A 14,227-nucleotide genomic window follows, 5' to 3' on the forward strand; every position below is an offset into this window, starting at 1 on the left:
GAGATTCGTATTTTTTTCCGCATTCACTGCGATCACAGCGATTCCGAGAAAAATATACGTACGACACCCAAGTACGTAACGAAGCGTTTTCTATTTTCCAAAGGACGTAGATACGTAGAACCATCGTGGAACTGAGACAGTTAACACTCATCTATCATTTTTGAATAAATAAATGCTTTATATGATAATAAATTCTTCAGAATCTTTCGAAGGATGCTTCTTCATCACAATTTGTTTTGAAGTATGTATCATTTCTTCAAATATCTTTTAAGTAATTACCTTCAGTATTGAAAATTTCGGTATTTTTTGTGGATTAAGCAGTAGAAATACTTTCATAAAATAGACATATTCCTATGCATCTGGAAGATATTTAGTGATACTTGCCATTCCACGGAAGATTCTTCCATGGCCATTCCAAGAAACGAATTCCAGCCGACAAAAATTCCTAGGTGGGTTTTTATCTATTTCTTTCATTTTGATCTCCGGGATTATTCAGGGATATGCTAGTAAATTGGTAATTTCAATCGCCTTAAAAGTGAATTACAAAGAGATTTCATGTAAGCATCGATCGGTGGACGAATTGGTGTTGGTGTCTTGAAAAAATTATACGAGCGATCGTGTATTTGCAGGTTGATTTTAATACTGTTTGTGTTATTGCTTCAATAATTAATAGTTCTAATTATTTCTCAATAAATGTCTTACCACAGACTTAAATGCTTTTGAAATTCTCGCACACCAACGCTATAGCGCTATAACGCTATGCGCCGTGTACTGCATTATAATGCAGTACACGGCGCATATCCTGGTATTCTTAGGTGTTGTTACAAGAAGAACTTGATTTTTCGTGGGTATTAAATGAATTATTTTGGTACTTACAATTATTGTGGAAGGATATGGAGCACTGGATGAATAAATGACTACTTAAAAGGAAGAAAAACATGACCCGTGACTGGGTTAGCATTTGACATTGATGCTGGGCATTCTAACTACCGTTGTGTGCACAGCGAATCATTTAAGCCTTCTTTCACGACATCCTTATCGGACGAAGGTTAATCTTCACTTGAAATACAGTTGTTTGTCTGTGTACTAATGAAATTATCTCTATTTTAAGGTGTTCATCCGGTATTGCCTGGCTGAAGATGTGGTACCTACATGAAAGCTCGTGCCTCGATGAGAAGTCAGGAAAACTACTGAACGGCTAAAACTGATGGATGGTGCCATATCCCAAGGGTCTTCCTCGATGTCCTTTACTGCTTCGAAGTAGACCAGGGAGGCACCATCACTGAGGGAACAACGTCTTGAAAGTGCTGTTGTGGAAGATGCTTTAGCTGAGAGTTTGAAAACTAAGGGAGCATCTGATGTTGAGGAAAACACTCTGTCGGTAACGTAATTTCTATTGTGAAGTTAAATAAGCATTCAGCTATAAGGATTTTGGATGTGGTCGTTAAGCCTGCCCAGCTGAAAATTTTAACAACCGGTTTCGGTAACTAAGCTGCTTTTTGAAACACGCAACTGGGTTCGGTAGCTGAACCGAATGCATACTGAATTTAACCGAGTTCGGTAGCTCAGCCGAAAATATACCGTATTTAACTGGGTTTGATAACTGAGCCGAAAACATATTGTATTTAACCGGGTTCGGTAGCTGGACTGAACATCTACTGAACTCTACCAGTTTATATAATAGCTGAACCGTTCATGCAATGTATCCTAGTGGATTCAGTAGCTGAACGCTGAATAATTAGAGCAAAGCAAATGAAGTGGTGATTGTAGGACCTCGAATACAACCCAAAGCTTGCATTAAAATGAAAAGTACTGCAAATAATCCCAAAAGAAGCTTGAAAATGCTTTCCAAATGACTCAAGAACTCTTCCCCTGAGCAGTGCAGTTTCATTGGCATGCAACATCTCAGTTCAGCCAACTACGCGGTTTGTAAACAGATCTTCAACAGTTTCCCCGATCAAAAATTGGTGCTATTAAATCAACCTTTGATTGAAAATTTCATGACCTTGATTTTTTAATGATGATATAAGTCTCAGAATGAAATGCAAAATTGTTTGCCAAAGTTTTGATACATGTACTCCTTATATTTTCTACATGGCTATGAATGATAATGGTTACATCAAATTAATACATAGCGGCATGAAAGATTATGACAAAATTTTACAATGATAGAAAATAAAAAAAGAATTAAATTGTACAGGAATGGAAAATAGACGAGAATTTTGTATTTCAAAATTTAATACTTTTTATATTTTATACTATTTTATTGCAAAGAAAACATTGTTATAATCTTACATTTAAATTTCATCTAGCCATTATCATACCATAGCCCTGAATAAGATATAAAGAATATATCGAAACTTTGGCAAACAATTTTGTTCGCCATTCTCAGACCTACACTCCAGGAAGTTAATCATCAATCTCAAGTAAAAATTTCTCCCTTGAAACTTGGCTGAAACTGGGCGGAAACTACCTTGTAACTCACTGCCTTGCTTCTATGCTGAAACTGTATTGAAATTGAAACAAAACCAGTGGAGTTTGGAAGAGGGATGGCAGTGCAGTAGCAGTGCAATTAAGAACTCCAGCTATTCCAATGAAACTCCCTTGGCCGACTAAACTGAAACTCCCATCAAGTATCTGAGTTATTAATCTGGATGCAACTCATTATTTATTAATTCCATCTATATATATGGATATTTACTATTGCACCACATCAGCCTCCTTGGCATAACAATCAGGTAATTAGCAACACAAACAAAACAGTTGCCAAGAGGCAAGTTACTAGAGACACTTAGCAACATAAATAAAATAGATATACAACACTCCCACATCAAGTTCCAATTAAATTTACAATAACATTTCAATTTACACCCTTAAATCACAATTACATATTACATAACAATACAATTATGCATTACAAATTTAACCTATCTGGTGGTTTTATAAGTCTTTTTGGTCTACTTGTTGTTGTCATCTCTTCATTATTTTTACACCCAATATTTTTCTCAATCCTGCAATCCAAATCTTTACTTGGACCTTCATTACCCTTAACATCAACAGGTTTCAATAATATTCTACCACTTTCACTCTCAATTGGGTTCATCACTTTGTCATTAGTTTCACAATCAATTGGACTTGAATAAGGTTCAATTCTACCATAAAAAGGTTCCTTGTACAACTCATTTTTAGTGTTAATTTCTTCGAAGTCACTATTCATAACATGCCCTTGCTCCAAACCTGAATTGAACTCGCACGTTTTAATCATCTGATCAGCATGTCTACGCCATATTAAATCTTCATTTTCAAGTTTAACAATATAATTTCTGCAGCCCAACACTTCTTCCACCCTACATTTTTGCCATACTCTTCTGTTAGCAATCCGATAATCTCTAGCATAAACAATTTCTCCTACATCAAAGTATACCTCCCTACCACTTGGTTTCCGAGAAGGTTTGCAATCTAATGTAGTTTCTTTCAGATAATCAAATCTACTTCTAACTTTCCTATTGAACATCCTATAAGAAGGACTTTCATTGGTTATCCAGTGTGGAGTATTTCTATAGCTAAACAAAAATCTATTTATCAGTGTATTTAATGAACAACCTTTGTGTTTATCATCACTTAACAGTTTACATAAAGAATATTTGAAAGTCTTAACAGCATTTTCAGCAGCACCATTGGTTGCTGGATGAAATGGAGCAGAAGTAACATGTTTAATTTTATTCACAGCACAAAAGTTTGCAAATTCTTGTGAAACAAACTGCCTTCCATTGTCACTCACTAGCAATTTTGGTATTCCAAACCTTGCAAATATGTCTCTCAATTTTTCAATAGTTGTTTCTGAATCTAGCTTTGCCATTTCATATACCTCAGGCCATTTTGAAAAGCTGTCTGTTACAATGAGATACTGCTTACCTTTAATTGGACCTAGGAAATCTGCATGAATTCGATCAAATACCTCTTTAGTTTCTGGCCAATTGATCACTTCACATTTCTTTGGGTTTATGCTATTTGACATACAAACATTACAACTTTTACAAAATTTTTCAATTTCATCATCTAAATTTGGCCACCAAAAATAACCTCTGGCTAAATTTTTCATCTTTGACATTCCCATATGAGTAGAATGCAGCTCAGTTAATAACTGAATTTTAAACTTCTCTGGAATGACTATTCTATAACCCCACATGATTGCTCCATTTTCAATACACAATTCATTTTTCCGTACAAAATAAGGCTTCAATTCCAATGAATCGCAATTATCTAACCATCCTGACTTAATGTAATACAAAACCTTACTAAGAACCTTGTCTTTTTTTGTAGCAATTCTTATTTGATCATTATCAATAGGTACACAATTACTAACTAAGTTTATATAATCATTCACAAAATTCTCAGTTTCATCCTTAATGTCATTTTCATCAACTGGTAGTCGAGAGAATGCATCTGCCAAATTACTGCTGCCTTTAATGTATTTTATTGTATAGTCATATTCAGACAGAAACAATGCCCACCTCTGCAACCGATTAGCTCCCATTTGTGGAATACCTTTATGTTCACCAAATAATGCTATCAAAGGCCTGTGATCTGTCTCCAAAATGAATTTTCTTCCCAACAAGTATTGAGAAAATTTTTTTATTGACCAATAAATTGCTAAGGCTTCTTTGTGAATTACAGAATAATTCATTTCAGCAGGTGATAGAACTCTTGACACAAAGCATATAGGTTTTTCCTCACCATTCTCAAAAATATGCACCAACACCCCAGCAATTCCCTTACTGCTGGCATCGCAAATCAATTTTACTGGTAAATCAGGATTATAATGTACTAATATCACATCTGATGACATAATTCTTTTAACTTGAATGAAAGCTCTCTCACAATCATCATTCCATTCATATTTTACTCCTTTTTGCAACAATTTATACAATGGACCTAATACTTTTGACATATTAGGAACAAATTTCCCATAGTGATTGCAGGTACCAACGAAAGATCTAACCTCAGTCACATTAGTAGGCCTGGCCGCCTTAACTATAGCTTTCACCTTGCAAGGATCCTTCCTAATTCCCGCAGCATCAATAATATGACCTAAGTATGAAATTTCTGTTTCAAAAAATTTACATTTATCAAAATTCAATCGAAATCCAGCTTCTCTAAGCCTGAAAAAAACTAACCTCAAGTTATGTAAATGTTCTTCATCACTTTTACCAGTGACTATGACATCATCCAAGAAATTTTTTACACCATCCAAACCCTGCAACACTTTTTCCAACTCTTTTTGAAAAATAGCACAAGCTGGCTTCACACCAAATGGCAATCTATTAGGAATATAAATACCTTAATGTGTACTCCATGCCAACAAAGGTTTTGTTTCTTCCCCTAGCTCTAATTGATTATAAGCATTTGACATATCAAGTTTTGAAAATTTCTTTCCACCTTGAACTGCTTGAAATATTTCCTCCACTCTGGGCATGACATGATTAACATCATCAAGATAACGATTAATTGTAACCTTGTAATCAGCACATAACCGAACATTAAAATTAGGTTTAAGAACTGGAACTAATGGTGTTCCCCATTCATTATTATCTACCTTGGTAATACAACCTTCAGAAACTAGCCTGTCAAGTTCCTTCTCAACCTTAGCTTTAAATGAAATAGGAACTTGCCGTGGCTTACAAAAAATTGGTTTTACACCCTCTTTTAAAGTCAATTGTATTTTTCTCAACTTGTAGCAACCTAAACTTTTCTCAAATAAATCCTTAAACTCTTTTATCAATTCATCTTTCTTCTCATTAAAATTTACATTGCAAATTTCAAAAACATTTACCTTGAATAAACGTATTAAATCCCTACCAAGTAATGGTCTGACACCCTTTTTAACCACAGTGAATGTACCTTTCCTTATCAAACCATTAAACGTAATTGAACTAACAAATTTACCTATGGGAATGATTTCTGAACCCACATAAGTTTGGAGTTTAACACCAGTTGGAAGCAGTATAAATCTGGTAAATAAAGTTTTATAAATGTTTTCAGGAATTATAGAGATTCCAGAACCTGTATCAATTTCCATTTCAATAGGTGTACCTCCAATATCAACATGTACCAATATAGGATTAATATTCACATTAGTAACATTAAATAATTCAATACTTTCATAGCTTGAAAATTCTTCACTATTTGAATATCCTGATGTTTGATTAGTATCAATGAAATTAGTTTCTTTACCATTATTCCTTTTACAAACCTTTGCCAAGTGACCGATTTTACCACACTTCTTACATTTATAAGCCTTATATTTACATTTTGTAAAATCATGATTAGCTTCGCCACAAGCATAACAAACTTTTGCAAAATTTACCTGTTGTTTTAAAGAATTATCACTTCTAACTTGCACTCCAGCTTCAATTTTCTCTTTAGAAACTACCCTAGCTGCTCTGCCTTCCGAAAGTTTGTTAACAAAAAATTCTGATTTTGCCTCTTTCATACAGCCTTCCTTCTTTATAGCAATGTCTACGATTTGCTGTAGTGTTTTAGTTTCTTCTTCCTCGCAAATTCTATCCAGAATAGGCCCAGGAAACAGTCCAGAGATGAATTTGTCTTTTAAAATATTATTCAGCTCATTTCCAAATTTACAGTCCATCGCCTGTTGTTTTAAACGCACAAACCACTCCACCACCGACTCAGGTGAATTTTGTTGCATCTTGTAAAACTCAATCCATTTGCGATAAACTGATACAAACGGTGAAAACTGATTTCTCAATATTAAACATAACTGCTCATAAGTTTTTGTTGTTGGAGATACTGGATCACATAGGTTACGTACCGTTCTGAAAGCCTCTTCACCAATAACAGTCAACAGCACTGCCACTTTACGCTCCTCCTCAATACCATTTGCTAAAAAATACATTTCCAAGCGTTCATGGTACATATTCCAATCACCCTTTGTGTTGAATTCAGGCATAGTTCCGATATTCCCGAAAACTTTCACACTACTTCCGACTGGATTACTCATCTTGGTTATGTTCAGGTATTAGAAACTTCTCACAAAATATTAAAGTTTATCCTCGTCGCCAAATATGTGGTAAATCAAGTATCTGAGTTATTACATAATCTGGATGCAACTCATTATTTATTAATTCCATCTGTATATATGGATATTTACTATTGCACCACATCAGCCTCCTTGGCATAACAATCAGGTAATTAGCAACACAAACAAAACAGTTGCCAAGAGGCAAGTTACTAGAGACACTTAGCAACATAAATAAAATAGATATACAACAGCTAGCTACACTGAAACTCCCTTGGCTACAAACTAGACTGAAACTCCCTTGGTTACCAGCTAGACTGAACCTCCCTTGGCCAGCTAGACTGAAACTCCATTGGCTAGCTAGAGTGAAACTCCCTTGCATGTCAGGCTGAAACTCCCTTGTTTGGCTGAATACAATTCCCCTGCCCAATCCATTAAAATTCCCTCGTCAAATCATATGAAACACAGTAAATTAACAACTTGAGTAACCCAGCCAACAGTGGATGATCACATAACAGGTTTCTCCCACAATTTTGCATGCATGATAAAAGAAATAGGGTGTACAGGTGATTGCGATCAACAATAGTTATTACTGCAATGACCACAACATTTTTGAAGACACATTTTATTAGAACATGAAAATACATCAATAAATTAATAACTGTTAAAAGCACATACAAAAATTTTCTAAATGAAAGAGGTCACGGAGATGCTCCTGCAATAGAAAAGAAACATGACTGATGAGAGTCCCAAACGACTTAACTCAAAATCAAATTAGCAAAATTGCACATTTAAAATAACTCTAGTTTACTTGGCTTATTAGTTATATGGTGCATTAATGTGAAGCATTCAAAATATAGAAAGCAAAACTTAAATTATCACTGAGGAAGCATGCACTTTGCATCATAGTTCAATTAAAAAACGAAGCAATGACTCGTTACTTAGGCTATGTGTGAACTCCAAAAGAAAACCATGCAAGCTTCTAAAACTATCAGCAGTAACTAATAAGTGTAAGCAGTAAATTTACATTGCACTATAGCAATACCCTCCCGCATTCCTTATTTCTTCGAAAACCCGCTCGAGCTCATAGAGTCCGTTAGGGACTCCGCAGGATGACAAACGGAAGGCACGGCATTGATGACAGGTCGGTGTATTCTCCTTCTCATCCGGGGTATCCATGAGGCAGGAAAAGTCGACGGCAGTCACCAAGGCGTTGAAAGAAGAATTTGTTATTGGCGGCATGAACCCCAAAAAAGGAGCTCGAAATCCTTAAACCTGCCTGGATTAAAACACGAAATCAACGTCAACGTTCTCATAGCTAAACATGGAAGGATTAAACATGCCATCAGAGAAGTTAAAACGCTTACCTCCAATTTTGACTGCAGTCACCAGCACCGACCTCGTTCTCCCCTTCACCTTAACTTCGATTAATTCTTGCCGTTAACAACCGTCGAAGTACTAGGAAAATAATTATACCATCAATCTTTTCAAGCCAAAACCCACGCTCACCACTCATCTTTCGCTCCTAGCAACTTGAGCCCAGTGAGAAATGGGTGGTGGAATCCACGTTGACTCGTGGATATATGGTGGTGGTGGATATTGAGTGGTTGGACCCACGTGGAGTCCACGTTGATTTCAAGTGGATTTGTGGTGATTAGCATAAAATGTTAAACAGAATTTCTAATTTGTGGAACTTAACTCTCTGGTGACAATGCGTCATTTATCATCCTGAAACCTCGCTAGTTATGTGAAAATGTATTGCTTATTCTATTTTTTTATATAATTCGTGGAAAGGCAGCTATGAGAGCACATGAAAAATCGTAGACACATATATAGAAGGTTTAGATATAGAGTGGTTGAGGTTTTAATGGTTTTAGGACAGCACCTACTGCTGTTTTAATTTTTCCACCAAATTTCCACGTGGGTTCCACGACCAAAAACACGTGGTATCCACGTTACATCTCCACGTGGGTTCCACGTGGATTCCACTAACCATTTCTCACTGGGAGAGAAATAACGGCAACCGACAGCTTTACGCGCGGGAAAAGATATATGTGTTGCCAAAAGCTAAATTAAAAAAATACATTGCCGCTGAAAACAGGGGTCGCTTATATGTCCGGTAGATGGGTTCCGTATGTTGGCAAAACTTACGAAGGGTAGCACACGTGCAGCTAGGGTGTAGCAGTTCAAATTCATGAGGGAGAGGGGATACCCAAATGCTGCAGCAGCTCTGTGGCAAGGCAGTAAAGGTATTTGGCAAGAGAGAATCGGTGGAGTTATTAAGTTGGCCTGGCCTATGAGCCTACCGTCCAGTTCAGTGTCAGTAGAGCTCATGTGCAGCAAGGGAGAAGCAGTTCAAATGCAATGGACTTGCAAGGGAGAATGGCATCAGAATTTCAGTAGAGTGCCCTTTTTCTTGTTGAGGACAAGGCAGTGCAGTGCAGTTACAAGGTTGTTCCAAGGCAGTTTTCACACATTCAGTGGAGTTTCAGCCCAGAATCAGCTCTATTTCAAGGGAAAAGTTTTTACTTGAGATGGTATTATTGTGAATGCTACCGTACAGTTAGAGAATGCTTGATGAACAGCTGGAAAACAGCTCAAGAACATCAGCTCTATTTCAAGGGAAAAGTTTTTACTTGAGATGGTATTATTGTGAATGCTACCGTACGGTTAGAGAATGCTTGATGAACAGCTGGAAAACAGCTCAAGAACAGCTGGGAAATGCCTCATAAACAACTTAATTGAACGGTTCATAATACATAAATGGCCCAAAAATACAGTCTGTGAATGGTTACCTCCCTAGTAGCAATTGATAACCATACAATATCTATAATATCCAACTATAACATTGCAGTGTCTAAGGTTTCACAGTGCTGTGATACCATTTCAGCTCAAGACAATCAAATACGGCAACTCAAAGATGAGATTCGTGTTTTAAAAAACAATAGTGGCAACCAGTCTGGCACTAAGCAAAAGATCGTAAAATCCGTATCTTTTGACGATCGCTGCCCCTCGAATGTGGCATCTGAAAATAGTGACACTAAGAAGATTTACTCTTCCATGCTGAGAGTAGATTACCAATCAAAAGAAAACCTAAAGACATCGGCTGACCCAATTACATCCAGGGAAAATGCATTTGTGCTTTCGACATCTGCGCGAAAGATTCCGATGCAGTCTACTGATGAGACAAACAACGCCGCTTCTGAAAAATTGGGGGCATCATCTCCATCCCCTAATGGAACCTCTTTGCGGGAGGACATAAATAAGGAGAAAAACAACGACTTGGAGTACACTGTGTACGAGAGCAAAAGAAATCGGCGGAGGCCAAAAAAGTTCGGAACTGCAAACGCCAGTTCGGGCTGTCCCTTTAAGGCGTTGGAGAGGAAGGCGTATATCCACGTTTGGAGGCTAGAACCACTAACCAAAGATAAGGAAATTAAAGATTATCTTGAACAAAAACTGAATTCTACCGTAAATGTAGAGACTCTAAATGCCAGGGGTCCCTATGCCTCATTCAAAATTATTGTCGATTTTTCTAAGTTAAACCAAGTCCTAGATGCTAGTCTGTGGCCAGAGAATGCTGCAATTGAAAAATTTTAATTTAATAGAAACCTTATGTTAAGTAAAGTAAATGGTTCTGCAGCTGGTGTTCTGTCCAAACAAAGTGCCTCATTCTGACTAGAACAGCCCATAAAAGTGATGACTCTTAATATTCAGTGTTTGAGAAATAAAATAGATTGTTTAGAGTTATTAATAAATGAGAATTATGCTGATGTAGTGTGTATTACTGAACATTGGCTCAGGCCGGAGGAACTCATTAGTGTGAACATTGATGGTTTTTATATTGCCGCAGCATACTGTAGGCAAAATTTCAAATGTGGTGGTGTCCTTATCTTTGTCCGTAATGGATTATGTTCCAATGACTGCAAGATAATTGGTAATTTATGTTTGGATAAGGATTTTGAATGCTGTGTAGTTGATCTCCTCATCAATAAGCAACATGTCTACATAATGAGTGTATATAGATCACCAACAGGTGATCAACAGCTATTTTTAAATAATTTAGCTAAGGTTTTAGAGATATCTTTATGTACAACCAACTTCATGATTGTGTGTGGGGATTTTAATATTCATCTAGATCAGAATGACAATGTGAGGGATAATCTAGTGGATTTAGTCTCGTCATTTGATCTAAAACAAACCATTTTCCTACCTACTAGAGAAACGTCTAAATCTTCAACAATAATAGATAACATATTCACAAATCTGACCTTCAATATAGTGGTACTGTGATAGAATCCCATCTTTCTGATCACAAAGCCTTAATAATATCTGTTAATATACCAGTTGCTACAAATTCCTCAACCAACAGTGAAACTCGCCCTAAAAAAAGGTACTTTACAAAAGAAGCAAAGGATGAATTTTGTAATATTTTGCAAAAAACCAATTGGGAATTAGTGTATGGCACTAATTCTGTCAATGAAAAGTTTGACACTCTTCTCAATATTTTTCTCACTATTTTCAATGGCTGCTTTCCTCTACAAGCAACCAAATCAAGAAAGCTCCATAATAAATCTTGGGTAACCCCAGAGATTTCTCGTATATCAAAGGAATTAAAATTCCTTTGGTCAAGATTTAGAGATACTAATGATAATAGAATAAAACACCAGTATTCAAATTGTAAAAAGTTCTACTCCAAATTAATAACTGATACTAAAAGAAATTTCAACGTTAACTCCATTTCTTCTTCTGAAAACAAATCCAAATCAGCTTGGAAAATCATCAACAACTACTCTGGTAAATCACAGAGAAAAAATTTTATTGACTCAGTCCTTGTTGATGAGGAACTGGTGTCTAAACACAGTGATATAGCCAACCATCTTAATCACCATTTTCTTAGCTCCCTTGAAAATTCCTTGCCCACAAATCTTGCTCCCCAATCACCTAGAGGCCAAAACATAGTCACATCAGTAGCCAAAAACATTTATCTCTATCCAACCTGTGAAAAAGAAGTGGAACAAATTATAAACAAAATTAGCAAAAAATTTTCAGCTGGCTGGGATGAGGTGCCATGCTCACTCCTTAAGGGGAACTGCAGTAAATATATTTTAGCTCCCATTACCCACATTATCAATGCTTCTCTGTCTTCAGGTGTATTTCCCGAGAAATTGAAATTTTCAGTTGTCATGCCTCTATACAAAAATGGGGATCACGAGGTAATGGATAATTATCGCCCTATATCAAAAATCTCTGTATTCTCTAAAATATTTGAAACTATAATTGCTAACAGAATAATGGAATTTCTAATAAAAAATAGTGTCTTATCTAAGTCCCAATTTGGCTTCTTAAAAGGGCATTCTGCTGAGCTTGCTTTTTACAAATTTCTTGATTCTGTACTTGATGGTCTAGACAAGCACGTTCACACACTCTGCATATCCTACGATCTTAAGAAAGCTTTTGACTCGGTTGACCATGTGATTCTTCTTCATAAACTTCACTGCTATGGGCTAAGAGGTATTGCAGCAGATTTAATACAATCTTTCCTGTCAAAGAGAATGCAATGTGTAACTATTTCTAGTAGTAATATGAAAAAATGGTCTTCCTCCTACCGGGAAGTTGTCAGAGGGGTTCCCCAAGGCTCCATCCTGGGACCACTGCTATTTTTGGTTTATATTAATGACCTACCTAACTCGTTAAATGGTGAAGTATTTATGTATGCAGATGATACCAATCATTTGATAAAGCAGGCAGGAAATGTTGTTCTACCAGCTCAGGAGGCTGTCTCAAATATGGAGAGATGGTGTTCCCTGAATAAGGTTGTAATAAATAAGACTAAATCATCCTATACGTTATTTCATCCATTTCAGAAAAAAATTGACCATAGTCCATACATTAAGTTTATGGACAGTAGTCTTAGACGTACCACAGATACTAAATTCCTAGGCTTGTATTTAAATGAAAGCCTCAGTTGGGACAGTCATATTGACTATCTTGCCTCTTCAATTGCCTCTGGTTGCTACTTGATCAGAAGAATGATAATATTAACAAATACTGACACAGCCATCACGCTATATTATGCTCACATATATAGTAGACTGAAATATGGCATTGTAGCATGGGGAAATTCCCCTAAATCCGAACGAATCTTCAAATTACAAAAGTGGGCCGTACGAATTATTTGTAATGCAAGACGAAGAGACAGTTGTAGAGACCTATTTAAAAAACTGAAGATTATGCCTCTGTCTTGTATTTACATGTATGAGTCAATATTATTGGTAAAAAACTTTGGAGGTAAATTTAACTTGAAGACAAATGAAAATGTTCATAATCATGATACGAGAAAAAAATCTAATTATATAACTAGTACTCACAACCTTTCTCTGTTCAGCAAAGGGCCTGCATATATGGGATGCAAATTGTTTAACAATTTACCAGATGGAATAAAAAATGTGCAAAGACTAGAATGTTTTAAATATAAATTAAAAGAATATTTACTTGACAATTGTTTTTACAATGTAAAAGAATACTTGTATAAAGACATGTAATATTGCTGTATTTTGTTTAAATTTCTTTATACATGTACTGTCACTTTATTGACGGGGCCTATATATGTCACTACATATCAACGGGACCAATAAAATATTTATTATTATTATTATAACATCCAAACAATTTCCAACTTTTAATCCAATAATATTGCTTAGATATCCACATAATATCCGAAGTTTCCATCAAATGCCATCTATATTATATCCAACTTGGATATTAGCTAATAACTAATTTTCATCCAATAATATTGTATAGATATCCACATAATATTGAAATTAGCTAGGCAAAAACTAAAAACTCTGTTCTGGTGCCAGAATGTATTTAGTGCAAGCATGGAAGTACATACTAGTACATCCATTGTGTCATTTAGTGTGAGTGACAGCTTCAGAATTTTGAAGCGTTTACGAACATTTGAGAACATCCTATCTAGGCAGTAGAGAGCGTTCATCAACATAATGTAACATGCTAGTGTGTTTTGCATTGCTCTGGAACACTGTGGGAATACTTACCAGTCTGTTTGAGACTTCTTGCTGACAATAAATTGGATAACGAAAAAAATCGGTGAGTTCACCCTGGGAGAACACTAAGGTCAAAAAGACGTTTTCTAGGCATCTTATAGGTCATGATATGGTCAATGGT

General features: G+C 36.0%; 1 long non-coding RNA gene across 1 annotated transcript; it reads left to right on the top strand.

Moving 5' to 3' along the window:
• Positions 1-43: 43 nt before the first annotated feature.
• LOC124154977 lies at positions 44-1,328 on the top strand. Its single transcript, XR_006864080.1, has 3 exons — positions 44-241; positions 344-449; positions 1,112-1,328. It is a non-coding gene; the product is annotated as an uncharacterized LOC124154977 (long non-coding RNA).
• The last annotated feature ends 12,899 nt before the right edge of the window (positions 1,329-14,227 follow it).

Source organism: Ischnura elegans, chromosome 3 (genome assembly GCF_921293095.1).
Source record: "Ischnura elegans chromosome 3, ioIscEleg1.1, whole genome shotgun sequence".
In the NCBI taxonomy this organism is placed as follows: Eukaryota; Metazoa; Arthropoda; class Insecta; order Odonata; family Coenagrionidae; genus Ischnura; species Ischnura elegans.